Raw genomic sequence first — 26,837 nt, 5'->3', positions numbered from 1 at the left:
CATGAATTAAAAGTATTTCCATTAATCAACCAGAGATTAATAAGCGTAATTAACATACTGCTTTAAGATTTTAAAACTACCAAAATACTTTTCAGTCAAGATAATTTAAAATAAATTATTAACAAAGGCTACAAAGCAAAGCTCTTGTACTAACTGGGTAACTTTGCTTAGAGGAATGTTGTGTAAATATGGTTTAGGGTATGTTTGGATTAATCAATACGTTGATAATGAGGTCATGTTTTTATATATTTCAGTCAACGCCATAACGATTTATTCTACAAAAATTTCTAAGGGAAATAAGATCAACTACCGATCAATAAACAGTTGGACACTGAAAAATCTGTACGTTACAGATTCGAAAAAGTAAAATTAATTCGATTTGTCAATACAAAAATTAGATTGGCTGTCCATAATTTTATGAGTGAAAGAAGAGACGGCAGAGGCCAAAAATTGATTTTTCTTCTGGGCCCTGCATAAATTGTAATATAATTGAAGATGACTATCTGTGGACGGTATAATTATTTCAGAGAAAAATTTCTACCTAAATATTTAATTGAAAATCCTGATATGTACGAGTTTATACGTTTTATAAATAAATCTACAGGAACTGAACTGAGAAGATTTGGCATTTTTTTGCCGAAAAGCTTTGACCGAAGGTGAAAAAATGTTAGTTTGGTGTCACTGGCGAATTCAAAAGCATTTAGTCTATCTGTTTTTGTTTTTTTTTTACTTTTCAAGTTTAAATGTTTCTCTTGGTGTGAGGGTGAGCATGCATACGTTGGAAACGGCATGCATCTAGGTTTGAATGCATCAATGAATACATTACACGTATTATTAGGCAAGAACGTTGTCTATTAGCCATGATTGAATCCTACGAATTTATTTGACAATTTAAAAAAAAAAAAAACATTTTTATCGCTAAGTGTTTGTACGGGTGTTTTATTGATCAGCGTGTGTTTGTGTGTGTGTATTTATGTGGCTGTGTGGGTAGGTGCGTAGAGGCCACGGTGGGTGGGTATGTGTGTATGTGAATGGGTGTGAATATATGTATAGATAGAACGAAGATGACGTCACTCAGGCCTTTGTTTTTGTATTTTGCCATCCGCGTTTGTGAGTGATTCTCACTAAGCTGTATCAACCAGACTATAAAAGTTCATGGTTACACATGGTTTTGTGTGTTGGTCCATTATACTTCCGGATGGCAATGTTAGAGCTTCTTAGCCAAGTGCATACTATCTATGTGTTTGTTAGTCATTGTTATCGCTCTTGCATTGAGCTTGGCACACAAATGAGAGAAATAAAGATAGTAATCTTAATGAATTGTGAACATACAGATCTCATTTTTGGATAACAAGTAATGTGTGAGTATCATGCTACGATAGATACACGATTGAAGATCATTGCCATCATTATTGTTATCTTTGGTTATCTGTCATTGCAGATGGTTTTCTCATAATGATGATATCTAATGTTGTTGATTTACACTGTCGCTGTTTATTATTACTATCATTATCATTATTATTATTGTTATTATTATTATTATTATTATTATTATTATTATTATTATTATTATTATTATTATTATTATTATTATTATTATTATTATTATTATTATTATCATCATCATCATTATTATTATTATTATTATTATTATTATTATTAGTAGTAGTAGTAGTAGTAGTAGTAGTAGTAGTAGTAGTAGTAGTAGTAGTAGTAGTAGTAGTAGTAGTAGTAGTAGTCTTATGAGTCACTTCACGAAAATTCTCTTAAGAGTAGTAATGAACAGAATGAGGAAAAGTATAAAACCAGAGATATCAAGAACTCAATTTGGATTTGTCCCCGACAAAGGTACAAGAAATGCTATTTTCACCTTATCAATGTTGATGGAAAGATGTATTGAAGTCCAGAAAGACTTATTTATTTGCTTTATTGATTACTCAAAGGCATTTGATAAAGTTAGACATTGTGAGCTATTTAATATCCTTGAAGGACTAGACATAGACGGAAAAGATCTTAGAATTATTAGAAACTTGTATTGGAAACAAAGTGCAGCCGTCAGGATTGAAGGAGAATTAAGTAAATATATACAAACTAAACGAGGTGTTAGACAAGGATGTGTTTTGTCACCAGACCTTTTCAATATCTACAGCGAAACATTTATTAGAACTTTAGGAGATAGCCCAGGCATTAAAATCAATGGTAAGAATATCAATAATATAAGATATGCAGATGACACAGCACTAATTTCAGACTCAAAAGAAAATTTACAACTACTCCTCAATAAAATAGTTACAGAGAGTGAACGTATGGGGTTATACTTAAATGTAAAAAAGACAGAATGCATGGTTGTATCAAGGAGAGAAAGAAATCCAATATGCAACTTAATAAACAATGGAAAAACTATAAAACAAGTTTAGGCATTTAAATATCTTGGATACATAATAACTTCAGATGGCAGATGCAACACAGAAATAAAACAAAGAATTGCAATAGCTAAAGATAGTTTTAATAAAATGAGTCTAATTTTTAAAAACCACAATATCTCAATGACAACAAAACATAGGGTTTTGAAGGCCTACGTATGGTCAGTATTATTATATGGCTGCGAAAGCTGGACAATTACAGAAGACATTAGAAAGAAACTGGAGGCAGCAGAAATGTGGTTTCTTAGAAGGATGTTAAGAATCCCATGGACAGAGAAGAAAACTAATGAAGAAGTATTAGAGCAAGCTGAAACTAAAAGGCTATTAATTCGTACAATAAGAAAAAGACAAATGCAATTTTTAGGACACCTAAATCGACATAAATGTATTGAACATCTTGCTCTCACAGGAAAGACAGAAGGTAAAAAGAGTAAAGGTAGACCAAGAAAAACATATTTGAAAAGTGTGAACAGCTGGGTGACAAAGAAAGAGAAGAGTAATATTAGTTTTCTGAGGTTATCTGATCAAAGAGATGAATGGCGTATCATGATCACCGATGTCTGGCACAGACTTGGTACTTGAGAAGAAGAAGAAGAAGAAGAAGAAGAAGTAGTAGTAGTAGTAGTAGTAGTAGTAGTAGTAGTAGTAGTAGTAGTAGTAGTAGTAGTAGTAATTGTTGTAGTAGTAGTAGTAGTATAGTAGTAGTAGTAGTAGTAGTAGTAGTAGTAGTAGTAGTAGTAGTAGTAGTAGTAGTAGTAGTAGTAGTAGTAGTAGTAGTAGTAGTATTTTAGTAGTAGTATAATAGTAGTAGTAGTAGTATAGTAGTAGTAGTAGTAAGTAGTAGTAGTAGTAGTAGTAGTAGTAGTAGTAGTAGTAGTAGAAGTAGTAGTAGTAGTAGTAGTAGTAGTAGTAGTAGTAGTAGTAGTAGTAGGAAAAGGAGGAGGAGGAGGAGGAGGAGGAGAAGGAGGAGGAGAAGGAGGAGGAGGAGGAGGAGGAGGAGTATCATCATCATTATTATCATTTTTATAGTTTGCTTTGCTTTATTATTGATTTTAATTACTGTGATGTTCTGATTGAAAACATATTTATGTATGAGTTTATATTGGCAATTGCCTAAAAGTGAACCTTTGAAACTATCTATTGGATATTGAGAGGGGAGAGAGAGAGAGAGAGAGAGAGAGAGAGAGAGAGAGAGAGAGAGGAATAATCGTATTGTTGCTTATCGTTTATGTGAATAGGATTCAGTAGTCGTAACGTCACTTCCTTCCTAATGACGCATGGTAACTTAGTAACACTGGCTCTAAACTATCGGAACAATGGCGGACGCCCGTATGAAATATTTATCCGGCGAGCATAAAAGCGTTTCCAGAGGGAAAAAACCCCATAAATTTGATCAAAATTTGACTTTTACACATTCTGATCACAAGGCATACGAAAAGGGAACGAAAAGTTCTAGCTAGCATGAAGAATAAAAAGTAATGATTTTCTTTGTTTAGAACCAAGATGGCCGCCGTTGCCGGGCGCGTGACATCAGACTACTGAATCGTATTGCTCACAACATCCGCCAGCCGGATGTGACGTACCAAGACACAAAACCATGTATAACCATAAACTTTTATCGTGTGATTGATAGAATTTTGTGAGAACTTATCATTAAATTGACTGTCTAAAAACAATTTTTAAAAAGGGTTGGGTGACCTCACGTTCCTTCCATCTATAGATAGTTCGAAGATGACGTCACTCAGGTCTTTGTTATTGTTTTTTGCAATCCGCGTTTATGAGTAATGCTCACTGAACTATATTAACCTGACTATAAACGTTCATGGATACACACAGTTTTGTGTGTTGGTCCGTTATACTTCAGGATGGCAATGTTATGAGCTTCTTAGCCAAGCGCATACTATCTATAGATAGTATGCGCTTGTTAAGAAGTTCACAACCGAAAGTATAACGGACCAACACACAAAACTTTGTGTAACCATGATTGTTTATGGTCAGGTTAATACAGTTTACTGAGAATTACTCATAAACGCGGATGCCAATAAACAATAACAAAGACCCGAGTGACGTCAACTTCAAACTATCTATAGATAGGATGTGCTTGGCAAAGAAACTCACAACATTGATATCCGGAAATATAACGGACTAACACACAAAACTATGTGTAACCTTGAAAGTCTATTGTCTGGTTAATACGGTTTAGTGAGAATTACTCATAACGTGGATGGCAAAAAGCAATAACAAAGGCCTGAGTGACGTCATCTTCGTTCTATCTATAGATAGAATGAAGTTGACTTCACTCGAGGTTTTGTTATTTCTTTTGCCATCCACGTTTATGAGTAATTCTTACTTAACTGTATTATCCAGACTATAAAAGTTAATGGTTACATAGCCTTGTGTGTTGGTCCGTTATACTTCCGGATGGCAATGTTGTGAGCTTCTAAGCCAAGCGCATACTATCTATAGCAGACCAACACACAAAATTATGTCTAACCTTGAACATTTTATCTTCTGGTTAATGGGAGCGATCTATATTCATGTTTTCGTCCAACCATGTCATCAATCACATGATTTGTTGCTGTCCAACGATTGGATATTTCTTCAGAAACACGCTGCTTTGTTTATGAAAGTTGTAAGCATACACATGTGTAAAGCTGAATAAAATGACCAATCGTGATGTTAGATATTTCAAAAACTGTGAACACTTTTCACTATGTGGGTCACTTTGAGCACATATTCCAATGTAACCAATGACCTCGAGAACATGGAAATGTAATATAGATCATGCCAATACTCTTCAACAGTCGTAACGTCACTTCCTTCCTAATGACGCATGGTAACTTAGTAACACTGGCTCTAAACTATCGGAACAATGGTGGACGCCGTATGAAATATTTCTCCGGCGAGCATAAAAGCGTATACAGAGGGAAAAAAAACCCCAAAAATTTGATCATGTTTTGACTTTTACACATTCTGATCACAAGGCATATGAAAAGTTCTAGCCAGCATAAAGAATAAAAAGTAATGATTTTCTTTGTTTAGAACAAAGATAGCCGCCGTTGCCGGGCGGCGTGACATCAGACTACTGAATCCAATTGAGTTTAGTGAGAATAGGATTCAATAGTCTGATGTCACGTCGCCCAGCAACGGCGAGCAGCGTGGTTCTAAACAAAGAAAATTTGTACTTTTTACTCTTTACGCTGGCTAGAACTTTTCATATATCATGTGATCAGAATGTATAAAAATCAAAACATGATCATATTTATAATGTTTTTCTTGTCTGGACTTTTATGCTCGTCGGAGAAGTATTTCATAAGGGCGCCCGCCATTGTTCCGATAGTTTAGAGCCAGTTACTAAGTTACTATGCGTCATTAAGAGGGAAGTGACGTCATGACTGTTAAAACCAATTAACAATGACCCCAGTTACGTCAACTCAGATCTATCTGGACATCACGCGGCTTCTTCGCCAAGCGCAAACTATCAATAGATAGAACGAAGTTGACTTCACTCAGGTATTTGTTATTGTTTTGTTTTGTTTGTTTGTTTTGCCATCCATGTTTGTGAGTAATTCTCACTAAACTATATTAACCAGATTATAAACGTGCAACGTTACACATAGTTTTGTGTGTTGGTCCGTTATACTTGCGGATGGCAATATTGTGAATTTCTTCGGCAAGCGTATACTATCTATACAGCTCTGAAATCAACCAATGATCGTGAACCGAGGACCAATGGCCACCGCAAGTGTTTGCACAGCTCTCAGATCCTGAACATCACTCACAATTTTAACACAGATGATTGAAAAAATGCAACTCCTTTATCAGTGTGTTAAAATATTGTGAGAAATACTCACTAACTGGGCCTGAGCTATTTGTGTGTTTGGCATGTACTTAGGCGGTATCTCAGGCCTTTTCATACAGGAAATAAATAGTCAAGGGGTAAATAGACGAAACTGGGTAAATAGCAGGAAATATTCTGATTGGTTAATGCTTTGTAACGGGCGAATCATCAATTAATGTGGAATTCGGATAAAGTCAACATTATTAAAGACAACTTCTGCTTAAAGCCAACACCTCAAATTTTATATTTTTAATCTTAGTGTTTCCATTTACAATGCATAAAGTTAATCGTACTGTCAGTCAACCAATCTTCCTGGTACAGCGGTGTGGCTTATCGCATCGGGTTTCCATTGAATAGTTCTTGATCTATAAGGTTGCTCGTGTCTAATATCAGAACTGACGGAACCAAAACCCGTTCTCTGCTGGAAAGGCCAAAGAGGCCTGTAAAGTAGATACACCTCAACTTTGGATCGAACCAGTGCCTTTGCTCTAAGGTAAGTTCTCTAGCAACTGAATTATAAAGGAATCCCAGAACTTAATCATGTCAGTAAGGAAACTCTAAAAAAGCATATTATTTTGTAAGTTACGCTTTATTTGCCAAAATCCGTTAACTGCCGTACTCTGGAAAGACACCTAATTTGCCCAGAAAACTCGTCCTCCGAATATCGATGCAGCTATGTGGTCTTGTGGTATGACACTCGCTTTCGGATCGGAAGGTCTTGGGCATAGTGAGCCTTTGGAAATGGATCTTTACTCATATTTTGTAACCGTACTCAGGTGTAGAAAGAGTACCTGGTCGTTAACACCGTTGTCTCTGTCGGAAAAATTGTGATATCGCCTAATAGGCGGCATGTCTCGTACTTTATGTTACCTTGTTGCTAATGAGTCAGGTACCCTTTGCAAAGCTCTTCGAGCACGTTTAGGGGATATTGTGCTATAAATATATATTTAAAAGTTCAAGCTCAAACGACCCTATTCTTGGCAAAAACTCTCAAAGCCGGGACCTCGTGAGGTGAGGGTCAATCGATCGGTATTTGAAAAACTAATTTTCTGGACAATTTTTTTAATGCCTGGCTTTCCAGAGTACGGCGGTTAATTGGATTCAGTAGTCTGATGTCACGCCGTCCGGCAACGGCGGCCATCTTGGTTCTAAACAAAGAAAATCATTACATTTTATTCATCAAGCTGGCTAGAACTTTTCATATGTCTTGTGACCAGAATGTGTAAAAGTCCAAACATGATCAAATTTATGTTTTTTGTCCTCTGGATATGCTTTTATGCTCGCCGGAGAAATAGTTCATACGGGCGTCCGCCATTGTTCCGATAGTTTAGAGCCAGTGTTGCTAAGTTACCATGCGTCATTAGGAAGGAAGTGACGTTACGACTATTGAATCCTATTGGTTAAATGACGATAAAGTGCGGCTATGTGGTCTAGTGGTATGATACTCCTTTTCGGATCTGAAGGTCCTGAGTTCGAGCCTCGCTCGGCGCATAGTTGAGTCCTTGGAAAAGGCTTTTTATTCACATTCTCTCACCGTACTCCGGTGTAAAATTAGTACCTGGCCGTTAACAGCGTTGTCTCTGTCTGAAAAAATTGTAATATCGCCTAACAGGCGTCATGTCCCGTCCTACATGTTAAGTGTTGCTGTTGGCCACAGACCCTTTGTAAAGCGCTTTGAACACGTTTTGTGGATATTACTCTATATAAAAGCTCTTTTTTTTTTCACGACATGTTGGGAGAATCACCATAAGAACGAATCGGTTGAGTTTATAAAAGAATACGAATTTAAAGGCTGGCCTGGAGAAATTAAAACATGATCACGATGATGATAATATGATGATGATGATGATGATGATGATGATGATGATGATGATGATGATGATGATGATGATGATGATGATGATGATCCAATATCATCACGGGTGTCTCACCAACAATAGAGTAGATAGAATAGCCATAATGTTATTTCATCCTCTGTTGCCGGCACGAAAAGACCATCCATGTGACAAAGAAACGTTCCATCTTGATTATCACCTCTCATCTGTCCTCGTCTTTATATTTACTGCGACATCATCTCCGCCTCACTTTCAACCAGCCGCGAGCTAATCAAAGAAACGCCCTTTTTATCCGCTGGGGTGAGCGGGTTTCAAATTATCGAGTTTGCGTTGCCTGTCTACCTTGACCCATCGCTAGACTTGGACTTGAACCGCATGGAGGACCATTGATGCTATGCGTTTAAGTAAAATGCTCACAACATCCGCCAGCCAGATAAAACGGGCCTGACACTGGTATTTGTATTGTGTGTCATTGTAGATTAAAAGCACCGCCTAGTGAGTTGTTTTAGTGGTGCTGAAGGAGTCAAAACTATTGAATATAACACGGTTTGCTATCTATTTGTGGTCGATGCCTTGTATTTGGACGTTATTTTTTGGTCAGAGTCAGGCTATGAGCTTCCGAAAAAGGTTACGCAGTGCCTGTATAGATAGTATGAAGTTGACGTCACTCAGGTCTTTCTTATTGCTTTTTGCCATCTGCGTTTATGAGTGATTCTCACTAAACTGTGTTAACCAGACTATAAACGTTTAAGGTTACACATAGGTCCGTTATACTTCCGGATGGTAATGTTGTGAGCTTCTTAGTCAAGCGCATACTATCTATAGCTTGCTTTGTTTGATCAAGTGATAAGTACTTTGAGCTATTTTTAATTTTACAGAAAACGGGATAAATATCCTCGAGAAAAAATATTTTTGGGGGTGGTCTTTTTTCATGCGGTTTTCTTTCTAGCTTTGTCTTTCGTCTTTCGCATTTGAAAAATCGATGTCTTTTCTTTCTTTTCAATAAAATTGAATTCATTGCCATAATTATGAAACGTGGGTGTAATTTCTATTCATTATAGTGGGGAATTAAATCCTATTTCTTATATTGTTCAATAAAACGTGGGTGTAATTTCTATTTATTATAGTGGAGAATCAATCCGATAATATTGTTTAATAAAAACTCCACGTTTGTATTTCTGATCATTTTAATTCTGATTTCTCTTTCCATGGTCCATTTCATCCTGACCTAATACCATTTGGAGACGTTTGGTCACAATGTCTCTAATCTCGTTGTATTTTGATATATATCTTATTCATAAATTGTAAGGATAGTAACGGACTAGAGGCAGATATCAAAAAGGTTCCAATTGTTGTTTTGTTGTTGTCATTGTTACTATTTTTGTTGTTTTGTGTTGCTGTTCACGCAATGTAATAAGCTTTATTTATATTAAGTTTCATTTACATAATATTCATTGTGTTATTATATTATCATCTTTCTTATAACCCTAGCCTTACGAACAATAGAAAAATCGTCACATTCGTTACGATGCATCCAACATTTTCTTATTCAAATTTCTTTTGTACATCATATATAAAATTTTAAGAAAATGAACAGTGCGTTGTAGAGCATGTTTTGCACAAGAACTAATTGCTATTGTATTTGAGTGATCAAATGTATATTTTTGTGTTAGTTGAGTGTGAAGTTTTGGGGAAAATCCTGAAAATGGCTGGTAAGCAGAGAGATAAATCAGAACAGTTGGAACAGATTGACGACAGATATTAACCATCTTACTGCCGTACTCTGGAAAAATACGTATATAAAAATTTGGCCAGAAAACTCGTCCTTCAAATATCGATCGATTTGAATGACCCTCATCTGAGCAAAGATGCCAGCTTGATGGTCTTTTAAATCGATCGATATTTGGAGGACGTGTTCTGTGGTCAATTTTTTAAATACTTGTCATCCCTGAGGACGTTTCCAACTTTAAAAAAAAAAAAGCATTAAAATTTGTTATAAAAGGTTATGGCTGTTTTCTCTCCTTTTATTTTCAATAGACCTATTTTTCATGGGGGCGGGGGGACTTTGAAACAATATGATGACATTCTGTTATCGAATTTATTTTTACTACAATATTATTACTTGACCTTTTGTTTCCATAAACGAGGTTATGTACTTATAATATCCATGTGTGAATTTGATATTTTCTTTTTTTTTTTTGTATGAACTATTATAAATTTCTATTTGCAAAAACAACAGGGTATTTACATGTGTTTGAGTCAAATTGCCCTCAATGATTAAGATATGATATGCTGAAATTGCGAGATATTGTAAAGAGAATTAGGAGCAACCCACATATTATAACAAAATTGGAGCAAAAGTTTGTTTTCGTAATGCTTCAGTTTCAACACAAATAGACGTCTTTAAATTGCCATTTCGATCAACTATGATAAAATAGCTTTCTCAATTTGTCTTGGTTAAATGATAAAAAGGAGTTACTTCAAAGGTCTTGCGCCATTGAAATAAACGATATAGATTTTCGAATGTAAAATGAGGACAAAGTATTAAATCTCTCTGTACTTTTACTCTCTTTGAGATTTTTTTTTCCTCTATTCTCTTCATGCTAGTCCCTCGTGTATTTTTTAAAGTTCCATTTCTTATCATTTATTGTCATTTTTTATCCTAGAAAAAAACAAGTTAAAAACGATATCATTTCTTTCCTTTTCTTCTTTGAATTACATTATACCGGCGTCTTTTCATGTTGACCTTTAGTCACAGAGACTCGTATTCTGTGATTATAAAATGACGGTTTGTATAACTGATACGGGTTACAAATTACTGTGTATCGAACTTTCTTTGGTGGGCGTGGGGAGGGTATATTCTTGTTTTTGTTTTTTTTTTTTCGTGATCATGATCACTTCAACTTAAATGTTCATCTCCTTCATCCAGACATAACAGCAGATTAATGAAGTCGGTCAAATCTTTCTTCTCGTCGCCAGAGAAGTTTGTCTTCTGTCTATCGATTTTGGTGTGGGTGGGATTATAGCGTCTCAAAATGTAGTTTAGCCAACAAAGCATTGCTGGTAAATTAAATAATAATGAAAATAATTAGACGAATACGCAACCGCCTATTTTAAGAACTTTCAGGGTTTTACAAGAAGACAATTTTCTGGTTTAAAAAGGCAACTCCACCTAAAATAATTTAGAGTTGTTTTTTTTTTTTTTTTTTGTTTTTTTTTTTTTTTTTTTTAAAATAAAAACTTGTTAACAAGACCCGCACAAGGTACCTCTTTTGCTTCCTCGGTATGCTAGTTTGGTTGGGTGAGGTGTAAGAGAACAATTTAGTTGTTTATGTTTAAAGGATGTAATAGATAGAATGCGGCGGACTACTCTTTAAACTCCTTTATAAAGAGATCAAGAAATCTAAACGTCCAGAAAACTTGCTCTTCCCCACAGCGTGTAGAAAACTCTCAAACCTGAGCCCTCATAGAGGTCTCCAAAGAAGTCCCAAGTTTGAAAGTTTTTGACAAGTTGGGGGCCATTTTAATGTATGGATATTTGAAGGACGAGTTTTCCGACAAATTTAAAAAAAAATGTGTTTTATGTTCTAAATTGAAATTCTATATTAGAGTTAATCACGCACGGGATTAAATTGATCAAATGTCACAAAGTATTTCTCACCTAAAACGCATGATATGCGCCTCTTTCCTAATGAGGTCAAAGTTTCTTCTTCTTCTTCTTCTTCTTCTTCTTGATAGCAAATAGATACGATATTGCTAACACCAAACGCTGAGATCTGTTGTGCAGGTTACTGATCGTTGTACTTCACCACGGTTTGAAACTGTTACACTATCATCTGGCAGGGCCAATTTCAAACAGTCTTTTGAAAGAATCTAATTTAACTTCAGAGCGTTGTCCTTTTCCATATTTACATCAACAGGGTATTGAATTCTGATTTGATACTCACTACATTGATAGGTTTGCAAACCGAGTAGGCAATAAAGGGCGGAGTGTCTCCTTGTTCATGCTGATGTATCTTACCAATCTATCAGTGACCTCGCGTTTTGATTCCAAACGAAATGTTTCCTTATAAAACTAAATGCTGGGGAAACTTAAAGTATCACGTAAGCGGGAAACAACAACCAGTGCTAAATTCTTATTGAAACCATTTAAGGTCTCCCCTTTAGATTATGAACATTTCAAGTTCTGACTACAAAATAATGTTTTTAAGTTGTTGGGGTTTTGTTTTGTTTTTGTTTTTTGTTGTTTTTTTTTTTGGGGGGGGGGTTGTTCTTTTTTTGTGTGTGTGGGGGGGGGGGGGGGTGGAGTGGGCGGAAGAACGAGAGAATCACCTCCTGTTTGTTGATAACAACAATTTTGACAAAATGTTTTGCGAAATGATTTTCGACCTTTTATCCTCCCCTCTTTTTTACTTTGTAAGCGGATGCAATGGAATTGTTCGCCCCTTTAGACATGTGACTATTCGTCCCAAATCGGTAGGCTATTATATTAGTTGACCCCGGTGATTAAAATTGAATTTAAGATTATCTTGTAGTTGTGAATCTATCTTTTATTTTGAAAATAATAAGGTTAGGATTGTTCCGTTCAGCCCATGTTAAATTTTTGCCAAAGAGCATAGATTGACTGGCAAACATAAAAATTATAAAACTATTATTTACAGTGTGACATACGAATAACTTGTAATTTGTTTTAAAATTAAGTGTAATTCTATCACCCGTTGACTGAAATGTAAATTTATAAAACTTATAGGGCATAATAATCGGTTCATTTGGTATTGGGAATCGCTATCTGGCCACCCTGTTGCCAGATTTATTTGCGCGCACCTATAGACTTTATCATAGGATCGTATTTGATCGTTAATGACTCAAAATATTCGTCTCAATCAATGTAAATTTCCACAGTACAGTAGTGTAATAATTAAAATCGATGAGTGCCTGTTTACAATAGCCTTTATTTCCCCGCAAACATTGCGCGTGTTCTCCTCTTTTAATGAAGCATTTAAGAATTGAGCATTTATATAGTGTAATACTTACTAAACGTGCTCAAACCCTTTACAAGGTGGTCATAGCCAACAGTGACACTTAATATGTAGGACGAGACATGACACATGTTAGGCGATATTACATTTATTTTTTTCGTTGTTCGCGGCCAGGTTCTCATTATACACTGAGTAGGTGAGAGAATGTGAGTACAAAGCCTTTTCAAAGGACTCAACTATGCGCCACTCAAAGCGGGTCTCAAACCCTGGACCTTCCACTCCGAAGCGCGAGTGTCATACCACTAGACCAGATAGCCACACCAGTGAAATTAACTGCTTTCATTGGTGAGAGTGATGTATGGTTCGTAAACTTCCAAAAACGTAAACAGGGCTACAGCAACAAAATAATTCCACCATGCTAAAGAACCAAAGCATACCAAAAAATCAATTCTTTCGTTCAACAATCAAATTTTGGAACAACCCCCTGGGCGACATCGAGGAATTAAGTTCCCACAAGACATTCACACGAATATTTCACTTTTGTGATAACTATAAAATGTGTCCTGTATGTACCTGTATGTGTCTAGGCGAGTTTTGCGTATTATAGAGAGAAAGAAATAATGTATACTGTGGGTCGATACTCGAACAACTACAGAACTACGACGAAGACGACGGCTGTGGTGATGATGATGATGATGATGATGATGATGATGATGATCACCATCACCATCATGCTGATGATGAAACGGTACTTAATTTTATCTTAATTTGCTCATTCTTATTATTTTAACCTGAAACTGAACTTTTCTTTATCCGCTTATTTCGAGAAAGTACGAAAACGGACTCGGTATGTACTAAATATAAATATTATCACAATAGACACATCAATAAATGACAAAGCATTTTTCCCATGTGAGTGTGAGACATATGGAGAAGTCTTTATAAAACACTTCCAGACAAAGCAGGAAAAAATACAAGAAAGATAAACCTCCAAAAAGAAAACTACCTGCTTCGACTAGGAATCGAACCTCAGCCTGATTGACTGGTCAGGAGGGAACCAAAGAGGTTACTCGAAAACCAGGATGATTTAACGATTAAATTTTTCACAAGGGTACCTACGCGTTTCTGTTGTGAACCTTCGCCTGTAAAACAGAATAAGAACAGTGGACATTGAAGTCGCTCCATTTTTATATTGGAAAACATCAAAGCGACAAATTATGGAACAGACACTGTTCCACACACTTTTCATATCTTTATCTTACACGAGTGCATTGCTCCCTAACATGTCACTTTGCCACAGCATCAAAAGATGGGTTAAAGTTACAAAAAAAAAAAAAAAAACAGTAATTAAAGATTGTCGTTTTTGTCACTTTACTAAATAAACTATGGCTATTGTATTCAAGAAAAAAAAAAAAACAATAAACCAGAACAAAAAATTCTGCCGTATTCTGGGGGGAAAAAACATATTAATTTTAAAAATTGGCCAGAACTCTAGAATAATAAACAATAAGACGTCTCTACAAGCTGTCAGTGGCGGGTGGCCTGTGGTATCTAACGCGTCCACCCACACAAATAAACTAGATTATTTGACTGGAATCATTTCACACGATGTCACCCAGCTCATTTGGTTTATTTCTAATTCTATTGAATCACTCACATTTTCAGGCGAATGACAAATCAAATTATCTTAACTTTGGGCAAAAGTCTTTTTTCCCGTCATATTTGTTACTCCCCGCCTCAAAACGTTATGATTTCGGGATAAGTTATAAACTATTATATATATATATATATATATATATATATATATATATATATATATATATATATATATATATATATATAAAGAACAGTCTGAATATTGTTTGCGTGACTGTATTTTAGTGAGGGCAATAGATACTCTTTCTAAGATAAAAATCTAAACAAGTGTGTACGAAAGGTGCCAGACAAAGCAAGAAAGAAAAATGCAAGAAACAACTATCCCAAATAATCAGTCTACCTCGACTGGGGATCGAACCTAAAACCTCGTGATTACCGGTCAAAGTGCTACAATTACACCACAACGGCTCCCTATAGTTGGGACAATTTTAATACCTAATACCTAATAGTGCGGCTTTGTGGTCTAGTGGTATGACACTCGCTTTCGGATCGGAAGGTCCTGGGTTCGAGCCTCGCTCGGGGCATTGTGGAATCCTTGGAAAAGGCTCTTTACTCACATTCTCTCACCGTACTCATGTGTAAAATGAGGACCTATCTGTTAACAGCGCTGTCTCTGTCCGAAAAAAAAATGTAACAAGGGAGCAGGCACCGGTGTTAGATAAAACATTTATTAATTTGATACTGTTTCTATCAATAACAAACACTTAAATTCAACATTTACAAGTAACAATGATAAAGATGGCTCTAACATGGACACATCCCAGGTTTAACTCTCTCCTTACCAGCCATTTTCAGAATTTTCCCTAACACTTTACACCCACCCAGCACAAAAATAGATAATTCGTATTCAAACAGAAAAGCAACAAGTACATTCTATACATAATATTGTTCAGTAAAATGAGGTCTACAACACAATGTCAGGTTTTCATAGCTGGAATAAATCAAAATTCTTTATATTTGTGATGTACTAAAGAAATTAGAATGAGATATGAGTTGGTTGCATCGTAACGAATGTGACTATTTTCCTGTGATTGGTAAGGAGAGGGTTAAAGGAATTTTGGACAGCTTAAGGATAATCTTATAACCTATTATGTGAGCTATTGTCTAAAAACGGATTCGTTGCATCGGGATATTATTGTCCAGTAATGAGACTTGTAGGTGGTTATGAAACAGTTCTTAGGGCGGAGGAAGTCCTCCCAGAAGCTGGGTTGACGAAATGAATTTGGAGATGTAGCCATAAGTGACTACTACTACTATTACTACTACTACTACTACTACAAGATATGAAGTGAGTAGAAAAGTGCCAGAAGACAATAGAGAATAAAAAATTTTTTCGCGGCGGTGGTGGGGTTTGAACCTGCGACCTTATTGGTACGACAACTCCGCCTGGCAGGTGAGAGCGTGGCTCTACCGTGTGAGCTAGCCACGAACACTAAAGCCACGCTCTCACCTGCCAGGCGGAGTTGTCGTACCAATAAGGTCGCAGGTTCAAACCCCACCACCGCCGCGAAAATTTTTTTTATTCTCTATTGTCTTCTGGCACTTTTCTACTCACTTCATATCTTGTTGTTACCAACATAAGTGCCTGCTCCACTCACTTTTCTGAATTAAAAATTCACCCCATACACCGGAGCATACTCAATGTCTCAATCGTTTCTATGTTATATGTTTGTGATGAGAATATTGGCTATTAAGCTTAACTGCTGGTCAAAATTACTTCGCGATGGTGGTGAACGAATCGGCGGTCTCAAGAAGTGGGTGAGAGAGGGATCTAGAAATGACTTTGAGTTTGAAACGAATATTTTAGTGTTCGTGGATAGCTCACACGGTAGAGCCACGCTCTCACCTGCCAGGCGGAGTTGTCGTACCAATAAGGTCGCAGGTTCAAACCCCACCACCGCCGCGAAAAAAAATTTTATTCTCTATTGTCTTCTGGCACTTTTCTACTCACTTCATATCTTGTTGTTACCAACATAAGTGCCTGCTCCACTCACTTTTCTGAATTAAAAATTCACCCCATACACCGGAGCATACTCAATGTCTCAATCGTTTCTATGTTATATGTTTGTGATGAGAATATTGGCTATTAAGCTTAACTGCTGGTCAAAATTACTTCGCGATGGTGGTGAACGAATCGGCGGTCTCAAGAAGTGGGTGAGAGAGGGATCTAGAAATGACTTTGAGTTTGAAACGAATATTTTAGTGTTCGTGGATAGCTCACACGGTAGAGCCACGCTCTCACCTGCCAGGCGGAGTTGTCGTACCAATAAGGTCGCAGGTTCAAACCCCACCACCGCCGCGAAAAAAATTTTTATTCTCTATTGTCTTCTGGCACTTTTCTACTCACTTCATATCTTGTTGTTACCAACATAAGTGCCTGCTCCACTCACTTTTCTGAATTAAAAATTCACCCCATACACCGGAGCATACTCAATGTCTCAATCGTTTCTATGTTATATGTTTGTGATGAGAATATTGGCTATTAAGCTTAACTGCTGGTCAAAATTACTTCGCGATGGTGGTGAACGAATCGGCGGTCTCAAGAAGTGGGTGAGAGAGGGATCTAGAAATGACTTTGAGTTTGAAACGAATATTTTAGTGTTCGTGGATAGCTCACACGGTAGAGCCACGCTCTCACCTGCCAGGCGGAGTTGTCGTACCAATAAGGTCGCAGGTTCAAACCCCACCACCGCCGCGAAAAAAAAATTTTATTCTCTATTGTCTTCTGGCACTTTTCTACTCACTTCATATCTTGTTGTTACCAACATAAGTGCCTGCTCCACTCACTTTTCTGAATTAAAAATACTACTACTACTACTACTACTACTACTACTACTACTACTACCCTATTGCTACTACTACTACTACTACTACTACTACTACTACTACTACTACTACTATTACTCGCAGTAGTAGAAGCGCTCTCCCATCTCTGAAAATTAGGTAGCCGTTGTCCCCTCACTGAACACAACACTGTATTTTCTGTTCAAAATGGCGTGTTGTCGAATGGCTTGAAGTTGAATGAGAGTGTGTTAGTTTGAGAAGGAAAGAAAAGGAGGGATGATTGAAACATTTTGTGTGACTAAGAATTGAGATTTTGAACGTTTCAACTTTTCCTTCAAGTCTGAAACTTGACAATATCGCGTTTTGTTTTGTTTTTGTTACCCCAATCCAATCCATGAAAATTTCCCCGTCCCTACCTCTCCGACTTGATCATTTGTTCACATCTTGAAATCTATCAGCTTATCTGTCAGATTACTTTAATGAGAAAGTTCTGTCCCCATTTATTTTATTATTTACAGTCAGGTAAATATATTTTTTTAAGTTCCAGGAATATCCCTCTCTCTCTCTCTCTCTCTCTCTCTCTCTCTCTCTCTCACACACACACACACACACACACACACAGACACACACACACACACACACACGTTTGCCGTTGCTCATGACTCATATCTAAGTGCTAATGCAAATAATAGAAGTAAACATCATCATCAATACTACTACTACCACAGCAACCTCCACATCGTTATCATCTATAACAACCACCACCACCTTTACATCATCACCATTGCTCTTCACATCATCGTTACCACCGACACTACTACAACCACAACCATCTCATCATCATCATAACTACCACTACCACAGCTACCACAACGTTATCAAAACGACAGCAAGCGCCTGAAACATTACATGGTCATCATTATCCTTATAGTCATCATCACTACCACTACTACATCATCAACACCACAACTACAATCTAACCACCACATCAACACCACCATCACTATACAACAACAGACAAATCGTCATCGACAACGAAACGCAAAATAATAATAATAGTAATATTTTTTTAAATAAACATATTAATTAATAATAATAATAATAATAATAATAATAATAATAATAATAATAATAATAATAATAATAATAATAATAATAATAATAATATAATAATAATGATAATAATAATAATAATAATAATAATAATAATAATAATAATAATAATAATAATAATAATAATAATAATAATAATAATAATAATAATAATAATAATAATAATAATAATAATAATAATAATAATAATAATAATAATAACGTAGTTTATTTATATCTTACACCCAATCCTCTATACAATAAAGCTCTAGGCTTGAAAGCTACTACTGCAAATAACTGAAATGAATGATATCTACTAGTTGCAGTAGTACTATGAATAACGAAAGCGAACGCAGTATACTGAGAATAGAGGAAATCACGTTGATCCTTAGTAATGCGGTATGAAAGTGTTCGTGTATTATCAAATATAGGGTTGGGGGTCAAAATTGTTCCGTGCAACTAGTATAAAATTTTGCCGATGAGCACAAAATTACTGCCAAATCGAAAAATTATAAAACAATTTTTTACAGATTGATATACGAGTAACTTGCAAACTTTTAAAATTAAAACTATTTCTATCATCTTGACTCAAATGATATTTATAAAATCTGCTGGAGCAGAATGATCTGTCATTCGAAGTTGGAAGTCGCAATCTGTTCCCAGATTCATTTGCGTGCACCTACAGACTTTATTACCGGGCCAAATTTGATCGGTGAAGGTTTAAAAGATTCGTCTCGATCTACGTGAATTTCCACATAACAATAGAATAATAATTAAAATATATAGGTGTCTGTTCGTAATAACCCTTATTCCCCCTGAAATATTGCTTATTTGCCACCATTTTTTTTTCTAAAAAGATTTCCTTTAAAGAATTTTTATACTGACAAGTGATAATAACAATGTGAAATTGAATGTAACCAAACAGTTGTACAATGCCATTACTTGACAGTTATGTAAATGTTGCTGCTCGAAGCTCGAAGAAATAAATAACAATGTGAAATTGAATGTAAGATTCCATTTAAGTACGAAAACAGATACATTGGACGTTTCGGGTTTCCCCTTTATCAACAAAACATAATGAATGAAACACTACAGATGAAGGAGATGATGTGGTAGTGGCGTTGTTAAGATGAATAAACAAAACATTGATGGGCTGGACATAGTATGCTCCAACATCATCTCCTTCATCTGTTGTGTTTCATTCATCCTGTTTGTTGATAAAGGGGAAATCCGAAACGTCCAATGTATCTGTTTTCGTACTTAAATGGAATCTCACATTGTTATTTATTTCTTCGAGCTTCGAGCAGCAACATTTACATAACTGTCAAGTCATGGCATTGTACAACTTTTTAGTTTTACAATTAGTATCTTTTTTTCTTAAATTTCAGAGGAGCAAGATTTATAATAAATGATAACGGTCTTCAAGGCGTGATACGAGCATTATTAATTTCATTCCACCGATCAGACAGGACGCCTGTACTTTCTCCTTGAACTAGTATATAATATTATACAATCACCGCTGGGGGGAATAAAATCAAAAAAGAGAAAATAACTGCAACGCTTACACAGAGCGACGCTCAGCCAATTCTGTTTCCGGGTGAGTAGAGTTTTATCTAATAATAATGTTGCGCAATATCTTTTAATATTCCTGTGGAAAGAAGAAAAAAAATTGACAAATTTACCGATTTTGTCCAGAGCAAATGACGTTACCAAAACGGATCATTTCGTAGATTTCGAAAATGGGTTCTAGTTTGACCTTTTGTCAAATTCATGTCAAGTGAAATGCAATTATAAATCCACGAATATCATTTCTGTGTTGAACGAGATGCCATTCTTTTGTTTTTGCGAATCGCCTTTCAAAGGGGCGGTCTATATTTAATAAATTTGTCCTCAACACGCCACCTCACCCCCCCCCCCAACCCCCCATCCCCACCTCTTTCCCATTCTTTATTTTTGTCGCTCGTCCGTCCTTGAAACTAATCTGTAAACAGACGGTGGGGTGAACTTCTGGATTATAGATTTAAGGAAAATAGCACAAGTGATCCATAACTATACAAAATCAAAAATACTTATTGAAGACAGGTCAGGTAATAAAGTTTATGGATACAAGAGAAGGCGTTAAGATAAAGAAGATGAAGAAGTCGTAGCAGAATAAGAAGATGGAAGAAGAAGAAGAAGAAGAAGAAGAAGAAGAAGAAGATGATGATGATGATGATGATGATGATGATGATGATGATAATGATGATGATGATGATGATGATGATGATGATGATGATGATGATGATGATGATGATGATGACGATGACGAAGAAGAAGAAGAAGAAGAAGAAGAAGAAGAAGAAGAAGAAGAAGAAGAAGAAGAAGAAGAAGAAGAAGAAGAAGAAGAAGAAGAAGAAGAAGAACAAGAACAACAACAACAACAACAACAACAACAACAACAACAACGAGAAGAGAAAAAAAGAAGAAAGAAAAGACGACGGAAAGGAGAAGGAAGAAGTCAATATCCATCTTAAAAGAAGGATCTGATTTGAGACTCTTCCGTACGTTGACTGTCATTGTAATCCACTGATCTTTCAATTTGAACTAAAAAAAATTTAGCCAAAATAATCAAATGTATTTTGTCAGTGTAAGGTAGTGATCTCTAAATTGTCATAATTGGCGTATAGATAGAAAGAAATTGAGGTCACTCAGCTCGTTGTTATTGTTTTTAGCTAGACATTTGTATGAGAAGTTCTCACTAAACTATAGATAGAATGCGCTTGGCCAAGGAGTTCACAACATTACCATCCGGAAGTATAACGGACCAACACACAAACTCTGTGTAATCATGAACTTTTATAGTCTGGTTAATACAGTTTAGTGAGAACAACTCACAAACGCGGATGGCAAAAACAATAACAAAGGCCTGAGTGACGTCATCTTCGAACTATCTATATTAATCATAAACGTTTAACATGACACGTTCTTTTGTGTGTTGGTACGTTATAGATAGTATGCGCTTGGCTAAGAAGCTCATAACATTGCCATCCGGAAGTATAACGGACCAACACACTAAACTGTGTGTATCCATGTACGTTTATAGTCAGGTTAATACAGTTCAGTGAGCATTACTCATAAACGCGGATGGCAAAAAAACAATAACAAAGACCTGAGTGACGTCATCTTCGAACTATCTATATCCGGCAGGCGGATGTTATGAGTTTTTTAACAAAACCCATCGTATCAATATGGTCGTACCTTTCGTAAACCCATAGCCTAACTTAAAAACATATCGTTAAAACTCGCATCAATCCAGGTTTTAATATAACTCCTGCAATAAAAATCGAAATAAAAGAAACTTTTTGATTATGTTATGCACGTATGTGTTTTTTCATTTAATACATTATATTATAAAACCGTATGAAATATACATAATCTGTTTATTCTGCGCTGTACATTTTTTTGTTTATCATCATCATCATCATCATCATCATCATCATCATCATCATCATCATCATCATTATCATCATCATATCATCATCATCATCATCATCATTATCACCATCGTCGTCGCCGTAATCATCATCATCATCATCATCATCATCATCATCATCATCATCATCATCATCATCATCATTTGATAATAACTATAGTTATTGTTTCACATTTCTACGTTGAACTCCCACACAAAAAAGCAATAAGGCATCTCCCGTCTTTCTGGATTGGTGTAGATCATATTAGTATTTTATATATTGTCTTGCTGTGTTGTTTGTTTTTGTTTTGTTTTGGTTTTTTTTTTGGTTCATAACATAACATAAATAACATATGGTATAGGGCAAAATAGGATAAGATCCTTTGAATGCCCTTAATATTAATAGTAATGCCATAAATCTATTCATTAAAGATTTCAATAATGATACACGTGGTAAAGATAATATTTCAACTTAAATGTACTCATGTATATGTGGTGTACAAACATATATCTTTAACCGTGACACGCAAAGCACACACACACACACACACACACATACACACGGATATGGAAGTTAACCATAATAATATAATAATGTATAATATATACATACAAGATTGAAAGCCATGTCAACAACAGTGCAAACACGTATTATTCGTCATATATAAATCTCCCATCATATAATTCCCTGTCTACTAACACCTTGAAATAATCCATAGATTTTGCATTCTTTGTTTCAAATTACAAACTGTTCCATTTCTGAACAATACGAATACCGAACCAGTTTTGTCTTATATTTGTTTTGCATCTAGAGACAAAAATCTTAAACTTGTCCCCTCTGGTAAAAGTAATATTAGAATATGAAAAAAAAAATCAGAAAAGTCTATCCTATCCATACCATGTACCAATCTATAAATCTGAATTAAATCCCCACGAATTCTTCTATATTTCAAACTGGGTAAGTCCAGAAATTCTTTTGGTTCTTTTTAGTTCTTTTGTTATTGCTTGTTGTTTGGTTGTTTATGGTTTTGTTGTTTTTTTGTTTTGTTTTGTTTTTGTTTTTTTTTTTGGGGGGGGGTGTTTTAAAATTTTCTGTTAGTTTCTTTTTTGTTTGTTTGTTAGGGATTTTTGGAGGGGTTGGATTTTGTTTTTGATTGATTCTTTTTGTATTTTGTTTGTTTGTTGATTTTTTTGTTTGTGGGGGGTTTGTTTTTTTTTTTTGATCGAAAAAAGGATTTGAACTAGCAACATTCCTCAAGTATTTCAATCAACAATAAAGCTCTTATCGATACTATTTTCCCCAATCAACAATTTCCAGCTGTTAGTGGTTATTTATATGATCATAATGAAACTGTTAAAATGGGCTATACAAATGTGCACATGATTTCTTTTCTGTTTATTTTATTTATTTCACATACATTCAAAATAGAACGCTTTACCTGTTAAATCAAGTGTAATCCATTGGTAACCTTCAGTTGCTTTGACTTGGTTTTTTTTAAACAAAAATAAAACGTATCCAATAATTTCACAGAATTTGAAAAATAATCCTCTGTGAAAAACAAACTTATCCGACTATTATTTTTAAAACTTAATTCGATTTTTTAAAAAAAAAGTTCTGGCAGGGTGATGACGGGATTATGATCCCTTGTTTTTTTAATTCCCACACTAAGACGTAAAGCTGGCCTGATTGTAAACGGACTGTATGTGGATCAAGGTAGCCACCTCGGACCACAACCGCAGTTATTCCACGTATCTTTGTTATCTGTAGGGCACGCGAGTCTGGTCATGCATGGTCACGCTACCGATGCATCGCAAAGCTGCTGGTCAGGTGAATAAAAATAAAAAAGTGCAAAAAGTCAAGCGACTGACGAATCGAAATTAATAGGGCCTACTGCCTTTCGATGACAAATCGCCTTTTTTTTTTAAATAACGGCTGAAGAATTTGTAATCCAAAATCCCAATCGGCCCATTGACATGATCCGCATCTTAACCAAAAAGAAAAGGTGGAAGCCCGAAAATACTTTGAGGCATCGGATTTTAATATTTGACAAGTTACAGGTTCTTTTAATTGATTGATGATCAGTTTTTTTTTTTTTTTTAAAGGACAATTCTGATCAAAGGTATTTTGTCAGTATACAACAGAATAGCGAGGGCTGCGTAAATGCATGGAATCAGCTGTTTTCAAAAACAAACCAAAACACACATTGTGTGGGGGTGGGGAGTGAATGGGGTAGGTTGTAATGGGTGAAGAGAGAGAGTGGGAGGGAGGGTGAGAGGGGGGAGGGGGAGGTCTTCTCAGGAGTCAGGATAACGAGGAGATAATTGTGGTGGTGATGGGGTGGCAGTATGGGTTTGTTATTAGAAAAGGTAGGTCACTACATCTTCCGTGTCATTTTCACACGGTTTAACTCTGAGTCAGCTGAGGGATTGAATCCAGTCATGTCATTGAGTAGCTTCAGGAAGACCTTCAAAGCCATGAGTTATTATTATTATTATTATTATTATTATTATTATTATTATTATTATTATTATTATTATTATTATATTATTATTATTATTATTATTATTATTATTATTATTATTATTATTATTTATATTATTATTATTATTATTATTATTATTATTATTATTATTATTATTATTACTATTATTATTATTATTATTATTATTATTATTATTATTATTATTATTATTATTATTATTATTATTATTATCATCATTTAAATCATGATCATTAATAGTATTATAATTAATTATAATGATCTGTGCTGCTTAATTATACTATATTCATTTATGTGATATTGATTTATATCTGTATGTATGTGTTTATTTATTTGTTCATCTAAAGATTATATTTATTTGTCTTGTGATGTACTTCTCGCTAAAATCTGATATCACAAATGCCGTTTTTTTTGGCCTCCTGTCAGAGAAAATACCTGACATATATTAAGGTATTTGATGTATGGATACAACATGCAAGATGACCTTTGGGGTCACAGTGGCTTCTGTTTTTTCTATCAAGTAATCCTTTGTAGCTTTTTGGCACACATCGATCAGAAAGTCTTGGAATTTTGTGTAGAAACTGGGTGGAAATCTTAGTGTGCATAATATTTATTCTATAAGATAACATAAGATTAGTCATAGTTATTTGGTTAATTTCATGGAAGGTACATTAGAAGTTGAAATTTGTGACCTCTTTCCTCGATCTGGTTTAATGGTCTAGATGTCAAAAAGTAAATTTTAAATTAAAAGGATAAAAAAAAATGAAATTATGTCAATTATTCACACACAGAGAAAATAGATTCACTTTACAAGATGGAAGAAGTGAAAGGTAATGATATAAATGTGGCCCTACGTCTCCAAGGAATATTATGCTTGGTCTAAGCGCATATTTTATCAGGTATGAAAGCCAACCAATTATGAGCTTGTTATACCATTGTTTTAATGGACGTTGTTTTGCGTTGATTTGAGAGTATTTTTCCATTACAACAATAAGCGTGTAGCTATCTGGGTTATCAGACCTGCAAATAAATGTACGTGGTGAACTAGATGCAAGAAATTAAATTTATAAATTAATTATAGAATTTTTGCCCAGGTACCCCACCCCTGCAGACCAAACTGTATTGGCCCTGAGAGAGTTGAGGAAAATAACGGGTTTCCTTCAACAAAACATTCAAACATAAAGACAATATGATGAGGAACGAATAATAATAATAACAATAATGATAATAATAATAATAATAATAATAATAATAATAATAATAATAATAATAATAATAATAATAATAATAATAATAATAATAATAATAATAATAATAAAAAGAATTAATAACCGGTAATATGAAACTTGGTGTTAATTTCTATTTTAGTTGGTGGAGAATGAATCAAATATTATACATTTTAAAAGATCAAAAGTTCATTTTCTTTATATTTTTATTCTTGGTTCACTTATCAGCCTCCTTTTCATCCCGACATCATACAGTTTAGAGACGATGGGTCACATTTTTTTCAATTTTCAACATCGAAATCACCCGTATGTAATACTGCATTGAAATGGCGGGTCGCACATTTTGTGTAAGTTAACCCACTACAAGCGTAGGTAGAGACACTACAAGCGTAGGTAGAGACACTACAAGCGTAGGTAGAGACACTACAAGCGTAGGTAGAGACACTACAAGCGTAGGTAGAGACACTACAAGCGTAGGTAGATTTGTATTTTCTTATAGGATAGTCCAACCTTTTTCAGCGAGAGAAAAGTAATCGTCATCCGACTCGTGCTTGGTAGTAATGGAAGTAATAACTAAACAAATGATGGGAGATATAAAAAGATTGAGCTTTTTATTTTGAGAAATGTCCACTAAACGGGCTCAAAGCTCTTTACAATGGGTACCTAGAAAACAGGAACACTTAACATCGCCTGTCAGGCGATATTGCAATTTTTGTCCCGACAGAGGCAACACTGTGAAAGGTCAAGTACTCATTTTAAATCCAAAACAATTATTGTAATTAAGATCTAGGGATTAAATTATGTCACATTTGGAGTCCATTTTTCAGTCTGCTCGATACAAAAGTTCATGTTAATTTTATTTCTATCTAAAATTATATCGCTAGTCGTTCTAAACAAATTGATATAAATTCTTGTATTCTTGCGTTTTAGAATTCCAGTCGTGTTCTTAATGATCCTGATAATACGTCTGAGAAACAAAGAGAATAGAGTACCAGTTAAAAACGGTAAATAAAAATATGACTGTTTCAGGGAGCCCAACCCGGGACTCA

At 35.1% G+C, this 26,837-nt stretch overlaps 1 protein-coding gene across 2 annotated transcripts in view; it reads right to left on the bottom strand.

Moving 5' to 3' along the window:
* Positions 1-23,831, bottom strand: part of LOC144977839 (uncharacterized) — a 50,812-nt gene extending 26,981 nt beyond the window's left edge. Inside the window, exon 1 of one of the 2 annotated variants that reach the window (XM_078923244.1) lies at positions 23,501-23,831. The gene's annotated coding sequence lies outside the window, so the exon portion shown is untranslated. Of the gene's footprint in view, positions 1-8,195; positions 8,259-23,500 lie in introns of those variants that run through there. The other variant, XM_078923245.1, reaches the window with a different exon arrangement.
* Between the last annotated feature and the right edge of the window lie 3,006 nt (positions 23,832-26,837).

The sequence above is a fragment of the Berghia stephanieae genome, chromosome 8 (genome assembly GCF_034508935.2).
Source record: "Berghia stephanieae isolate SIO BIC M18660-M18661 chromosome 8, UCSD_Bste_1.3, whole genome shotgun sequence".
Lineage (NCBI taxonomy): Eukaryota > Metazoa > Mollusca > Gastropoda > Nudibranchia > Aeolidiidae > Berghia > Berghia stephanieae.
This window is presented reverse-complemented; position numbering and strand designations above follow the sequence as displayed.